The sequence below is a fragment of the Hypomesus nipponensis genome, chromosome 26 (genome assembly GCF_054491055.1).
Source record: "Hypomesus nipponensis isolate SF chromosome 26, ASM5449105v1, whole genome shotgun sequence".
In the NCBI taxonomy this organism is placed as follows: domain Eukaryota; kingdom Metazoa; phylum Chordata; class Actinopteri; order Osmeriformes; family Osmeridae; genus Hypomesus; species Hypomesus nipponensis.
In genome coordinates this window covers 7646981-7662699 of record NC_140386.1, presented here as the reverse complement: position 1 = coordinate 7662699, position 15719 = coordinate 7646981, and the positions used below count along the sequence as shown (strand labels likewise).

General features: G+C 46.8%; 1 long non-coding RNA gene across 1 annotated transcript in view; it reads left to right on the top strand.

The window, feature by feature from the left end:
- The first annotated feature begins 551 nt into the window (after positions 1 to 551).
- LOC146221269 (uncharacterized) overlaps positions 552 to 15719 on the top strand; it is a 67361-nt gene continuing 52193 nt past the window's right edge. The window contains exons 1-2 of the long non-coding RNA XR_014750771.1: positions 552 to 612; positions 1772 to 1892. This is a non-coding gene — a long non-coding RNA (uncharacterized LOC146221269). The remainder of the gene's footprint in view (positions 613 to 1771; positions 1893 to 15719) is intronic.

Genomic DNA, 15719 nt, shown 5'->3' with positions numbered 1-15719 from the left:
AAGTCTGATAAAGATTCCAGTGCTTATGATTGTTGTTGGCCGACGGCTATCTGCAGACCGCTGCTTTGTCAGTTAAAACCTCTCTTTTAGTATGTGTGACAGACAATTGTACTATAATTCGTTTAAACACCTGAAAATAATTTGTAATTGCACTGGAAAGACAAATCATTCCGGTAGGCTAGGGGCCGTGCCCTCTGTGCTAATGTGTGTGTAATCACTTCGAATTTTAATATATTTTTTTCAAATCAATGTATTTATTTAATTGGCTACAGCTACCACGCGCATAGGTGAATACAACTCCAAAATGTTGGATGGCTATAAAACCGAAAGAGTTATTTGAGCGTTAAAATGAGCATCCGGTGTTTATTCAGATTTTCTGTCAACAAGGTAACGCAATTACCGCCACAGCATGCGCTAATGGCTGCAGGCGGCTAGGGTGCACGAGGGCAAGGCGACCGAGGGCATGCTGAGAAACAGCGTGCGCGCTCCTCCTCCTCCCGGCAAGCAGTAATGAGGCTCGTGCTCTAATGAGAGGGATTTACTGGATTTATAGAAGTTTAGGATTGCAAATTTCCGCAGGGCTGCTCGCCTCGTCAAAGACTTCCCTAATTGGTAAGCCTCCACGTCACACCCACCTTCTGAATAGAGGCAGAGAGGCAGGGAGGCAGAGAGACAGAGAGGCAGTTCATGGTCAGACCTAGCCTCGTGTAAGCCTACAGGTGTTTCCCCAGCGCTCATACTCTTATTTACCCCAACCTAAGATCAGGCACACATAACCGAGTATGAATTCATTAAAACATTCACGATGATCTTTTTTTGTATTTTGATTTTTTAAAGATGTGTGTAGCGTAGAATCCAAATGCCCCGACATCGTGCCCTATCCATCCGTGATCAATACTAATTAGGTGGTAATACGAGCATTGATCACCTGTCCCCTGGGCCGAACTATGCCCGTGGGCCAAACAGCGGTGTTGGTCGTCTTAAACTGAAACTAAAATAAATTCACAAGGAAATTATCTCTACTCGAAAAAGAAAAAAAAAGAAGTAAATGTTGAAGAAAAATCTTTACATTGCCAAACTTCCTCTTGGTCAGAATGCCAGTTGTATTCTGGACCAATAGTGACTGACTATATCATTATGCTCATTGATAACAAAGTGGATATATACAATTACATAAATTAAGTTTTCATATTAAATTTCAAAAATAAAATGTAAATGGTTATATAACTAAATATTATAAAACAATATTTAAAACAAATATTATAAATAAACATTTAAATTCGATTATAATATAATTTTTCAGCAAATCCCCTTTTCCTTTGTTGATTAAACATTACATTAAAAACTGTTGAAAATGTTTGACAGATAGGCCCAAAGGTTTTCCAACTGTTAAAAACAATCTGACAATAGTTCCCCTCAATCATCATCACCCTCACTCTTCTAAAAACGAATTAGAAACAGAACAAATGAAACATTAAGTGTCTGCTTGTTTATACCTTCTCTCTCTCTCTCCTCTCTCTCTCTCTCTCTCTCTCTCTCTCTCTCTCTCTCTCTCTCTCTCTCTCTCTGTATTTACTTCTGTCCTGTCACTCATCTCTTTTCTCCCCCTCTCTCTTTCTGTCCCTCTCCCCTTCTCTCTCCCTCTCTCTCTCTCCCCCTCTCCCTCCACCGCCCTCTCTCTATCTCTGTATTTACTTCTGTCCTGTCACTCATTTCTTTTCTCCCTCCTCTCTTCCCGCCTGGCTTTCCCCCGCGGGCTCTTCTCACACAGGCTGTGTGACGGCCGTGCTGGAGGGCCGGGGATGTGGGGACCAGCTGAAACCAATTAGGGCGCTCCGTTGCAACCACCCAGAAACACTCTGACGGATGGGGCTCTTGTATTTATAGCCGAGGTAATTGGCAACACACACATGTATGTATACAGACACAGAAACATTCGCTCTCACACAAAGTCCTCAACACACTTTCTCTCTCTCCTCTCCTCTCCTCTCCTCTCCTCTCCTCTCCTCTCCTCTCCTCTCCTCTCCTCTCCTCTCCTCTCCTCTCCTCTCCTCTCCTCTCCTCTCCTCTCCTCTCCTCTCCTCTCCTCTCCTCTCCTCTCCTCTGTGTGTGTGTGTGTGTGTGTATATTTGCTGTATGACCCATACAGAAACAACACACACTTTACGAGAGAGACGCTGAAACTCCAAAAAGTTCAACATTTCGAAAACCCTATAAAAAATGTTGTACATCTTTGTTTTTGCACAGTATGGATTACATAAGTGACATTTGTGAGAGGGAGAGGGAGAGAGGGAAAGTCCAGATTTCTTTGTTCAGCTCTGATCACTGTAAGTGTTTACAGCTAATGCAGGGAGTCAAGACTGGGGTTGTCCATCCCAGCTATCAGTCCTTCTCTGTCAACGCGTCCGTCCTGCATGTGAAAACACACACCAAACACATCTGACTCTTGTTAGACGCCATAAATGGCTGCCATGTGCTCAGCTGATAAATAGGCCGGTATGTTTATTGGAGCACAACAAATTGGCTACAAACACTGACATGGTATCGAAGAACTATAAATACTGGACGCGATGAAAGTTTTAAAATGTGCTGCAGGTAGTTTACGAGAGTCGCCATCATTTCTCCTTTTGATGTAGCTGGAGGTATTTCTCTCCATCCCTCCCTCCTTTCACGGGCAGCCTTGTAAACGAGGGGGGACGACAATGGTGTCCCCCCCCCCCCCCCCCCCCCCGAGTGTGTGGACAAACCTAAGATGCTCAGAACCTTCTAGATCCTCCACTCGAGAATGTTGAAACGCTTCGTTCTCTCCCCACTCAAATACATGACCAGAAATTCCTGAATGAATCGGCAACAGACAAACCCTAAACCCCGTGTAATTACATATCTGGAGTTTATCTGGGTTTATGCGAAAATGCACAAGTTTCCCTTCCTTGGTGGTCCTTAAACACATCCATATGTCTGGAGTGTTTCCCCCCAACCCCCCCCTTCTCTCTCTCTCTCTCTCTCTCTCTCTCTTTTTCTCTCTCTCTCTCGCTCCTCTCTCGCTCCTCCCTCGCTCCCTCTCTGCGTAGCGCCATCCTGCAGTCTTCCTTCTTCATCTTTTCTAGGCATATAGAATCATATTCCCGAATACAAGTGGATTATGTGACCCGTTAGACTCTGGCTTCTCCTGTGTTCTTAACCTGTTGTTGACTGTGAGGGCCCCAGTCTGGCGGGTGTGGGACAGGGGGTGTGAGGTGGAAAGTTCTCTGGAACAGCCCGGGCATGGGAGGATCAGTCGCTGAGAGGAAGATCCAGCCTGTCCACGTAGGGGAGGGGGGGAGGAGGGGGGAGGAGGAAGAGAGTGGTGGAGGGGGGAGGGGGGAGGAGGAGAGTGGTGGAGTGGGGAGGAGGGAGGAGGGGGGAGGAGGAGGAGAGTGGTGGAGGGGGGAGGGGGGAGGAGGAGAGTGGTGTAGGGGGGGTAGGAGGGGGAGGAGGAGAGAGGTGGGGGGGAGGAGGAGAGTGGTGGAGGGGTGGGAGGAGAGGAGGGGGGTGGGAGGGGGAGGAGGAGAGTGGTGGAGGGGTGAGAGGGGGCAGGGGGGAGGAGGAGAGAGGTGGGAGGGGGGAGGGGGGATGAGGAGAGAGGCGGAGGGGGAGGAGGAGAGTGGTGGAGGGGTGAGAGGGGGCAGGGGGGAGGAGGGGAGGGGGGGAGTGGGAAGGAGGAGAGAGGTGGAGGGGGGAGGGGGGAGGGGGGAGGAGGACAGTGGTGGAGGGGTGGGTAGAGAGGAGTGGGGTGGGCGGGGGAGGAGGAGAGTGGTGGAGGGCTGGGAGGAGAGGAGGGGGGTGGGAGGGGGAGGAGGAGCAGAAGGAGCAGAAGGAGCACACACACAGATCTAGGAAGGCCTTTTTTTCGTGTGTGGGCCTGTTTTTTATTTTTTCTCCTGCTTGAGAAAACCGATCTGTTTTAAAACACGTGCTAAATATTACCATATTTACATTTTCCTGTTTCAAGAGAGCAGGGAAAGGAGGAGTGTAAAGGGGGGGGGGTTCAGTGGAAAGGTCCTGGGCCCGGGTTAGATTCTGTTTGAAACTGGAAACCTCTTTCATGCTTATTTATTTTATGATTCTGCAGGGCGCAGTGTTTACACTGAGAGTGCAACATCTGGATTAGATAATTTGTTGGGAATTAAGCGAGCCTGGATGCTTATCTACCCTGTCTGATTACATCTGTTTGATGTTTTGGTTTTTTATTTCACAATAATTATTTTTGGTGGATGCTGCATCGGAGTTGTCTACACGTATATTTGTGAAATTGTGTTTGATTGTGAGTCAGAGGATTCATGTTGGACAACACGTACCTTCACCACCACCTCAGAGCCCCGCCCCTTTCACACACCCTCTCCAATCACGGACATGGTCTTTGATCCATAATGGCATATTTGCAATTTAAGGCCAAGGTGACCGTTTGCCTTTCTAACAATGCATTTGGCTACTGGAGTGGCTGTGTCAGCTAGAATGGCTTCCAACTGGTGTAGAGGACACACTAACCGCCTCCTGGAGAGAGTTGGATGGGGTGAAGTGAGATGGGGTGTTACATAAAAAGACCGGCTCCACTGTTTTATCCATTAGCCTGAAGTCCGAACGCCGCGTGTTTAAATACGCAGGGATTCCGCGCCGTAAACATCGGAGGCCATCTTGGATCGTCGGTGTTCATCATGCAAGGCTGCAACAGGGCAAAACACGTTACCTTTGCTCCCTCCAGGGCTGTCTGAATGATCCATTACACGTGTTGCTGACCCTGGGGGTCTCCTTGATCCTCTCCTCCTCCTCTCCTCCCCCTCCTCTCCGATCTGGCTGCCATGCTCTGATTCCATCACTGTGGCCCTAAACTCCCATAGAGCCACACAGGGAGATTAGTCAAACGCTGCACAACAGATGTGTCAGAGGGTTGATTTGTGTCTGCTTTATTGACTCTGGCCATCTGTTAATACAGTTACTGGTTCCTCCCCCTGTGGTTGTTGATTCTCCGACGGGGCGACCGAGTGCCAGAAGAAACAGAGAGAGAGAGAGAGAGAGAGATATATAAAGAAAGAGATAGAGATGGAGGGGAGAGCGAAATACGAAAGACAGTGAGTGAGAGAGGGAGTGGGAGAGGGAGAGGGAGGGGGAGGGAGAGAGGTGACGGAGGCACTTTCATAATAAACAGGGAAAGACTGCATGTGGGGGCTTCATGTTTGCAAACAGTCCATGTCAGCCGGTGAGTTATTGGGGCAGTATGGAAACCTTCTCTTGCTCGCTTCCCCTTCTGACTGGAAGTGAGTGTCCTGTTGTAGTCACTGCCAAGCGGGTACGCGATCCCTGAAAAGTTCAAGCACAACATAACACTATGAAGAGAACCTCCGCACATCCCTCAGCATGGCTGATACTTCTGTCCACTGCATTCCGTAGATTCCATTTGAACATTCGTAGCATGGAAAGCAGTTGCTGTGCACATCTTTAGCTTAGTGTGTGTGTGTGTTTTGGAATTTTTGACCATGCAAAAAGATGTTAATTTATGGCAGTTGTAACTTCCCTGGGCTGGTGTCTCACGTTCCTCAGAGTTCCAGACACCCTGCCCCCCCGTCCCCCCCCGTCCCCCCCCGTCCCCCCCGTCCCCCCACGCTCTCCCCTCCTCCACATCTTTCCACCTACCTCCCTCCCTCCCCCCCTCCCTCCCAGGCCTGCTGTATATCTCACACAACACTTTAATGGTGAGGCAGGGGTATGATGCGATTGTGAAAGCTGATAGCTGGGTTTCCGTGATGCTATGCTTGAGAAACCCCCGGAGGCGACGGGAGCTGGTTCCCTCCCCGCTACGGCGGCCCAGCGTGTTGGGAGAGCGTCTTCACAGCACAGCGCAAAGACACTCAGCTTTTTCATCGTTACTGTAATGAGAGTAATGATGGCGGCAACCTCCCGTTATATGGCACTTTAGTTTTTTTTCTCTCTCTCTCTCTCTCTCTCTCTCTCTCTCTCTCTCTCTCTCTCTCTCTCTCTCTCTCTCTCTCTCTCTCTCTCTCTCTCTGCCTCTCTCTCTCTCTCTGCCTCTCTCTCTCTCTCTGCCTCTCTCTCTCTCTCTCTCTGCCTCTCTCTCTCTCTCTCTCTGCCTCTCTCTCTCTCTCTCTCTCTCTCTGCCTCTCTCTCTCTCTCTCTCTCTCTCTCTCTCTCTCTCTCTCTCTGCCTCTCTCTCTCTCTCTCTCTCTCTGCCTCTCTCTCTGCCTCTCTCTCTCATCCCTCCATCCCTCCCTTCTGTGGACTTCTGTTTGCTCTGTGTCTCTTTACGACAGCCGTGCTGCGAGAGCCTCGGCCATGTCATGATGTGATTTCTTGGCGTGTGCGCGGCCCGGGTCTGTTCAAGCCCAACTCCCTGTCAACCCGCTGAAAGGGAGGTGGCGCCCGGCCCGGGTCAACATGCCGAGGGGGAGGAGGCCTGCCTGGTCCTGGTCCTGGACGAGCCTCCGCTGACCGTGCTGTGGGGCAGGGGAGCAGGCGGAGGGCTGCCGCCCCCCCAGCACACGCACTCCCCCAGATCAGCTGGATTGGATCTCCCCTGATTGCAAGCACAGACTGGATGAGGGGGGGTGAGGGGAGATGAGGGTGTATGGGGGTGGGGGTGTGGATGAGGGGAGGGGGGGTGTGGGGAGATGAGGGTGTATTGGGTCGGGGGGGGGGGGGGGTGAGAGTGGATGAGGGGGGGTGAGGGGAGATGAGGGTGTATGGGGGTGGGGGTGTGGATGAGGGGAGGGAGGGGGTGGGGAGATGAGGGTGTATGGGGTCGGGGGGGGGGGTGAGAGTGGATGAGGGGGGGTGAGGGTGTATGGAGGTGGGGGGGAGTGGATGAGGGGAGGTGAGAGTGGATGTTTCTGAGGGTGAACCGGAGTCCAGGTTATCGATAGGGGGTGTAGTGGTCTGAGGTAACGAGAGTACTGAACGCAGAGAGGGAGGGGTTGGGGGTGGAGCCTGGCTGCTTGTTGGAAGAGAAAGAAGTGCAACGTTATCTGTGGCAAGAGAGTAAAGAACTGAACTACAGTCTGTTACATTTTATTAACGGAGAAACAAACTTCTATAACTGTTTGTTGATTGAAAGAAGAAATCTACAAATTCTATTGTTTTATTAGAGAGTTAATTGGTATAATGATTTCTTATTTATCTCTTCAAAAACAATTTCAAGTCTCAAAGTTCCCCTCAGTCCTATCATTGTGCTTCCTGAGATGAAAACCCCTGTTGAACTTGGTCTGGTTCAGACCCGGGCCACTTGCACCCAGTCCCACCCCTCACCCCCTCTCACCCAGGGAAGCGTTTAATTCTCTAATTGGCACTTAATTAGTTAATTGACCCAGCAGGCTTGGGGGGCCCAGGTGACGGAGAAGAGGATTGGTTCAAGGTGCTTCCTGTCATGAGGCCTCGAGCAGCTTTCATTGGTCAGACGAGTCATGTTTTTAGGTACAACGTCTTGTACGTGTTGTTGATTTGACTGCACTATGTTGTGCACTGCTGCATGTTGTTGCAATGCTGTTGCTGCACTGTGGTTAAGACACAATTATTTTTGTAGCTGAGAGGTGGTTACTTTACGATGTGGCCAGATGATAATTGAAATTGTATCTAAATAATCTCCACCCGTAATGTATAAATACAGACTTTTCCTCGGCTACCAAAATACTGTTCTATTGCATTGTACTTCTGACCTTGGTGTACATTCTACATGTCCTATTTGTGTGTCGCTTTGGATAAAACCATCTGAATTAATCAAATGTAATATGTATAAGGATAGGCCTGTCTGGAAATATACCCGGTCAAGTCTGCTAGGAATAGGCCACCTCAGGAAAACACAGCCCATGTGACTCGCATTAGATATTCAGTTTGAGTCATCACCAGATGTTTGAGCGGAATTCCAGAAAGACTAGCTTTTGCACCGATCCTCACAACTCCACAACCATAGAAAAACAAAGCCAGATTGCGTCGACGGATGTTTGCCACTGCTCTAAATAAAAGATGTATAATATATGTACTCGAACGCTTGTCCCTCTTTAGAAATACCCCAGTGGTTTCTTTGTACATAATTGAGCCTGCATGCTAAACACGAAGAGTTTTCAGGTCAAATGGAGAAAAGGAAGTAACTTGGGCACCAGGCTGTCTGATAAAAGCTTGCAGGTGTCACAGAGTACGGTCATACATATGCAAGCAAGCTGTGGGGCCTGTGTTTGGTCTCGCGTCTGTTTGTGTGGAAAATATGGCCCCGTCTGCATAATGTGTTTGCTCAAGTTGAAGCAGAGCATGTACTCAGGTTGTCACTCTGTCGTGTGTGTCTCACTGGCTCATGCACGCACACTCTCGCACACGCACCCACACGCTCGCACACTAACACACATTCACACACACAAGCCCTCTCTCTGTCTCGTTCATGAGTGCACAAGCAAGCTCCATCTTGCACCCGCTCTCACAACAGTGATTCCACCCGGGTTCTCTGTTTCCTTGGGAATAAAGGGGGGAGGGGGGCCAGGGCGGAGGAGGAGGAGGGGGGTAGGGGGGGTTGTGAAAGGGGGGGGGGGAACAGGGGAGGATGAGGGGAGGGAGGAGTGCAGGGGGTAGGAAGAAGGAGGAGGAGGGAGTGCAGGAGAGGAGGAGGGAGTGCAGGAGAGGAGGAGGGGGTGCAGGAGAGGAGGAGGGGGTGCAGGAGAGGAGAGGAGGAGGAAGGGGTGCAGGAGAGGAGGAGGGGGTGTAGGAGAGGAAGGTGGTGTATGAGAGGAGGAGGGGGTGCAGGGGGTAGGAAGAAGGAGGAGGAGGGAGTGCAGGAGAGGAGGGGAGGGGGTGCAGGAGAGGAGGGGAGGGGGTGCAGGAGAGGAGGGGAGGGAGTGCAGGAGAGGAGGGGAGGGGGTGCAGGAGAGGAGGGTGGTGTATGAGCAGCTCCCCCAGCAGGCCATGTTGTTCTAGGTGAGGGAGAAGCCCCCACATGATGCAGCTGAGCCAGGGCCGACACACTTTGATCACAGGCCCAAGGAGCTGGCGGGCTGGTGAGCGGGGGATAGGCGGGCGGGCGAGAGGCCGTGTCTGCAGAATAGAGGCTGTGAGCTGCGATGAGGGTGTTAGAACACCTGCTTATACTTCCATGCATGCAACCTTGTGGGGATACACTTGCCTGATCTGTGCTGTGTAGGATTTGATGGTAGCCCATACAGTGACGGTTATTAGTGAAGGTTGGTTTGTAACTTAGAAGAAGGATTAGTTCGCCTGTTGAGGTGTGAATGTATTTTTAATTAGAATAACCATATTTGTAGTTTAGAAACCAGGATGTTTGCTATGGGTGTACTAGTCGGTGTCTGTTGGTGCTGAAAGCTGATCCAATTGTGCATTAGTGGATTTCCTTTTTTTATAAGATAAAAGGAATAAACTCCCGACTAGTTTCCAAATAATTAAATCATGTATTCATTCAATGGACTCTTGGCTGCAGCGTGTTGATTGTCGACAGATTGGGTTACACGGAGAATCTGTGGGAAGTCTCACAATGGAGACAAAGTAACCAGGCGCATGTGTGCGAGTAGCGACGAAGCTAGACAAACGCATGCAGATGAAATTCATGTCCTTTCGGCCGTTTTCTTTCAACATGCCGAGATGAGAGTGGAGACAACCGGTCTTCTTATCGGCCACAAGGGAAAGACATTTCAGTCTCAACTTGTGAAAATGTCAGTATTTCGTTGTGATCTTACTTGATGTTAGAGGATCCATTTCGATAAGCATACAAGAATGTACTATTTGAGGAAATAAAATAAGGAAAATATCATGGGATTTTACTATTTTTCTTTGTTTTGATCTCATCTTCGCCATTTCAGGATCCTTAATACATGCGAAGTTCAAAACATACTAAGCCTACCAAATCCTTTTAGGGCCTACAACATTGTAGTAAATGAAAACTATTTTATGTAGCTAAATGAAACGAAGAAACTTAACCACACACCATCTTTAACCTTTTGAATATGTATTTTACGGGGAAGATATTCATTAAATTAATACAGGCTCTTAAAAAAGGTTCAAATTGTAGCATGTGTAATTTTTTTAAAAAGTAGATATGTGCACTGCCAAGCAAAACATATGCTTCTAAGCCACTGTTTATTGGCCCTTGATGCACTGCAACAGAAAACATTTTTGGACTAAATACAACGAGGGAGCAGCTCTGCTTGTTTTCCGTTGTACAGGCTATTTATCAAAATTCTCTCTAAAACTTCTAAAAAATATATACAAATGAAAAATAAAACAGATAGGCCTACGTGTTTCCACATTTTACAAGAACAAAATAACAACAATAGAATTGTAACATCTAGTAGGTATAATTTAAATATTTATAATTACGAATATTAGAATATGCAAATAACGATAATAATAAGCTACCAGCAACAATACCGATAACGTCAATATTAATAATAATGAAAGCCTAATAGTATTAACAACGACAATATCATTATTGACAATTGTGTTATTAATAAGAGTCTTATAAATAACAATAGAAATAGGATAATAACAATAAAACTGAGAGTGTGCATATTTCTATTGATCTATGATTAACTGTGCCATGGTTTCTGTAATACTAAGCTACATATTTTACATTTACGGCACTTGTTGACTGAGTTCGTTATTTAAGGTGGTGGTTTAAGAGGAATTACAAGCACAACACTGCACTGTGCTCCATGCAGCAAGGGGTTCCCCCTATGAACATTTCCTTTTTAAGAAACAACACTGTACAGTGTGGTTTGTTTATGTGAATCTCTTCCGATAAAATAATAACAACACACTATGAAAAAACATTTCATTTAACCTAATGGGTTTCATTAATTTTGTCAAAGAATCTGAATTTGTATCGCTGGCTGATTCAGTGCAAACCGAGTGTTAGAGCGCAGAGTCAGTGTGTAAACCATACCGGCATAAGAACATGTGTTTCAACTTTGGGTGTGAGGCTTTTTACACGCCGTAAGGCGCTGGATACAGCCTATAGACCCTCGAAGGAGAATCCTTTTTCCCATAAATGCCTCCTAAAATATCGATTCCGATTGTGATAAAATCGCTATAAAGCATAGCCTATGCTACTGCAATGACAGACAGAATTACATTTAAGATAGAATTAGGGGGAATTAAATTAATCATGCCAAATTGTTATGTGACAGGCACTTCTCTGGTATCTTTAAGTTGGTTACAGATTCTAGAAAGTTTGGCAGTGTGCTACAGAATTAATTGCCCAATATCCAATAAAACCGATAAACTGTCCTGTACTAGCCTATACAAACAGTTAGGTGTTTCTATTTAACTGTACGTGTCAGTCTCTGGGGCCCTTTGCAAGAGATACTCTTGGCACTATTATGAAATCTGATAGCAAATGTAGCTTTACGGTTATCAAACTTATTACAACCTACTAGCCTCATAATTGTTTGCCAAGTTTGGCTGACACAATACGAGGGACAATTGATGAAAACGTTAGTTGAAAATGACAAATGATATAAATTAGGCTTTATTATTTCTAGCGGATCTTAAAGTGGTTAACGGATTCCTCACCAAATGTTAGCCATTATGTTTTTTAAATGTCCATGTCAGTAACTTTGAGCGGGGCTGAAGTGGGCTATAGGCCTAGGAGACGCACTCTTTGCCAACTGTTGTTTCAATGCGCCCAAGCCTTACTCTTATTTTTGTTCATCAAATTGTCCAAACTGAAAAGAAAAAAAACACAATTAGAGTGGATGTGTGTTTCTAAACAAACGAATCAAAGGTCCGTTGTGTTTGACTATGTCTACGTGGGACATCTTTCTCCCTTTCTCTCTTTGCTGTGACCTCTTATTTGAGTCGCGAAGTGTGACGCACAAAGGAGAGCAGATGGGCCACCGTCCTCTCCTTTCGTCTTCCCCTCGACCAACACACCACAGTTAACTCACAGTGAAGACTCGACACCAACGCGGTCTAATGGCGATGTTCATGAGTCCCTTTACCACAACATCAGTTTTAAACCCAATGTAGGTTCACAAGGACTTATGATTTAATACAATTATCCATGTGAAACCCATACTACAGGTCAGGGACAAACAAATGTTGGTTTCAATTCTACAAACGATAGCTTTAATGGGATGCTGCCGGGCTAACTGAAATGAGCCCATTCATCAATAAACAAAAGAAAGGTGATTTTAGGCGTTTCGGGTGTCTTTGAGGAATAATTTGAGAATGTTTTTATTAAGGCCTTATTTGCAAGGATCGTAACACTAGGCCCTATGTCCAAAAACGTCCTTCGTTGGAGAATAACAGCCTAACAAACCACTATGGCCACAGTTTAGAGAGCAATTAACTAACTAATATATACAATAGAAAATATAAATATTGTGTGACTTGCGGGTGGGATGTGTGTAAGCGCATGAGCGTTTGCCCGTGCGCGCACACGGCATGTTTTTCTTTCACCGCGCTTTGAGAAACACACAGTCCATTTCGATGTGTTGGTCTGAGAGAGAGAGAAACAAACCGTGGACCGGACGCAGAGTCCCTGTAGCCTATAGGCTACCAACCTCCCAAGCGGCGCAGAGAAGGTGTTTAAGCTCTAGAAGTGTATTTGGCGTGAATAGATCAGGGACCCAACAAAGCAGTCGAGCCGTGGGGCTCTGTAAGACTGTGGGCGGTGTTTGGAAGGCAGTGGTTCGTGTGATGAGACAGAGGGTACCGCTGGGCGCTCACAGTGCGGTAGTCAGTAATAGGTTTGGGATGACCTAAACGATTTGTTGACTGGGACAATAAATCTGTTGTGTGTTTCTTGGCATGCAGAGGGGGGGGATTAGAAGTTGTCGCACAAAGGAATGCAAATTGCTAGCCAAACTCTTCAAGAGGCCTTTGGAGGGGCGGGCTATTTGGAGCATTTGTGCGGATCCCTGCTTCTTTTGCTTTATTTTATGTTTTCTATTAGTCCTAATAACTGTGAAGGGTCTGAGAGTAGCCACTGAATTCACCCCAGATCAATAGATGACCCAAACCGAGTCCCATAGACCTCACGAGCTGAATTCTATCAAGATCTAGAGCGAGAGGTGACCAGCAGGACAAGTGTTGTTAAGTCTTTTCAGGGCGCCAAATGAAAATCTTGAATCTTAAATGACATTCTTTTCCCTGCTCTACTCATAAATGGACACAAATCATATTATAAGATTTGTTCTACGTGGATTGTTTCAACTGGTTCACCAGTGTCTTTGTTTAAATGTTACACTTAAACTGGCAGTTATAATTATACGCATTGTTAGATAGTGTTGCGTGGATTGAGTGGATGGTTCTTTGCTTTTTGTATGTTTTTTAGATATATGTAGTCAGGCATAGGCTAAATTAATGTCTTTATATTTGCACTTACTATCAATAACACTTTTTAATATAAAAAATATTCTAATTAGTCAATACAAATAGTTTTTTTGTTTTTAAAAGGAAACCTTGACCGTCATATATAAGGCAGATACGTCTATAATACATCCATTTTTTGTCGACGTTACAGAGTATATCGCTTTGAGCTGTCAGATGTAAGCCTAGTAGCATTTTGACTACTTTAGTTCAACTAATGACAGCAAACTTGATATCTCCTCCTAGTGACTGAAGAACGAAGTGCAGTGTTAATTGTTTAGGAAATTACCTGCTTGATCGCTAAGGCTCTGACAAATGCAGCCCATATGAGATAGGCAACCTCCTCACGTATATCAAGGACGTTATTCACATAAATATAAGAATAGGCTACATTTCACAACACTTACTAATTGCATCAACACTTTCACAATACATTATCATAAAATATCGATAGACCCATAGCGTAGTGGCGTGACTATATCAATGTCTTTGTTGAACTGAAAACTCCCCAACAATGTATGTTCACACATAGCATTCCCTGTTATTAAGACAAGCCCGTTCTCTTTTGCGTTCTGTTTTGAAACCGGACCTTGAACTCCCAAAGGTCCGTCAGAGCCCAGATGAAAACACAGAACCCTGCAACATGAAGCACATCGATCCATGCTGATGAGGGCCTTCAGAAACTCCCTTACAGCTCACCGGTTCTGCATCAAGACTGAGAACATCCACCTGTTGCACTCTCTCCATATCCATATCATTCCCTCGCTTATTTAGGTGGGTAAATATGTAATTCACACACTGCCTTTTGATATGGAACACACACACGCACACATACGTGCACACACACACACACACACGCACGGTTTTGTGCTTCTTGTTTTGTGCCAGTGCCAAAATCAGTACCTGCTACAGTGCAGTACCACAGCACCCACTCTCCTCCCTATCGTCGGATCCATCAAGAGGCATGTTTTAATTAAAGAACAACATTATCTTAGAGCAACTCCACTCCCAGCACAGTGAGTGGCCTGTGTCTGCAGAGCTGTGGTCCAGACCTGGGCTCAACCCGCCCCACCCAACCTGGGCCACTAACAGCTTTTAAAGGTGTGATTGTAAAACATCTTGTCACATGACAGAGTTACAGCGCTGGTTTACAGCCCCCTGCTTTCAGAGATGAGTCATAATATCGTCCCCCATAACTTTTAAACAGGCTCTATGTGCGCGAGGAGTTGCGTAACGCCAAAGACCATTATTTTCAAATGCACATTAAAGGGAGGGTGTGCGCGTCCTGAGTTGGCCCATAAAGTGAGCACTTAAGCGCAAGGCCACGTAGATGAGGGAACACACACACTCACACACACTCTCTCTCTCTTTCTTTCTTTCTCACACACACACACACACACACACACACACACACACACACACACTCACACACTGTCTCCTTCTCTCTCTCTCATTCTCACACACACACACACACACTCTCACACTTGTCTATCCCTGAGTAGCACAAGGCTTCTGGGAGGTTTGACCTGATGACATCTTCTTCATGTCTCAGTCCTGCCGTCAGATCCTCAGGGTTCGCGGTCCGGGATCGCCATCGCCCGGGTCAGAGCCTCTGGTCTACGTGACAGTCGGTCCGCCCGGGATTTCCTCCTGGGCCGGACGAGAGCCAGGCCGAGAATGAGGGAGGGAGTCGCAATTAAGCGGGACTCTTTTTTTTTCTTTTTTTTTTTACAAATACTATCATGATCCTCCTGAACAAAGCCGTGAATATCCATTTCCAAGGCAGTGTGAATGCGCCCCCCCCCCCCCCCCCTACTGTATGTTTCCCGGGTAACCCCATGCGCAGAATGCAGATCAGCCCGGGCTAAACGCCTCTCGTCTCCTCCTGCCGTTCAGCTTGATGACGACGGCACACTTTTGTGTCATGGAGAGGCAGGTGGGAGTTACAATACGCTCCAAATCATGGCGGAGATCTCTCTCTCTTTCTCTTTTCCTCTCTCTCTCTCTCTCTCTTTCTCTCTCTCTCTCTCTCACCTCTCTCCCTCCCCTTTTCTCCCTCTCTCTCTCTCCTTCTCTCTCACTTTCCCACTTTCTCCTTTCTATCAATCTTTCTCTCTCTCTCTGCTCTCCATTTCTGAATTGATCAATTTGCCTCTTTTTCTTTTTGGCCCTTCCACTTAAATGACGGCTGAATCCCATAAATCCCCTCTCTCAGGCCCGGGCTGCTGTTGGGGAGAGGTCAGTGTTATCTAAACAGGCCCATTGGGCTATTTGCTATAGCACCCTCCATCTGAGAGAAAGCCGGAGGAATAAGCCCATCACTTCAATCAGCCACGCCACCACAAGCGGCGCACAATGAATTT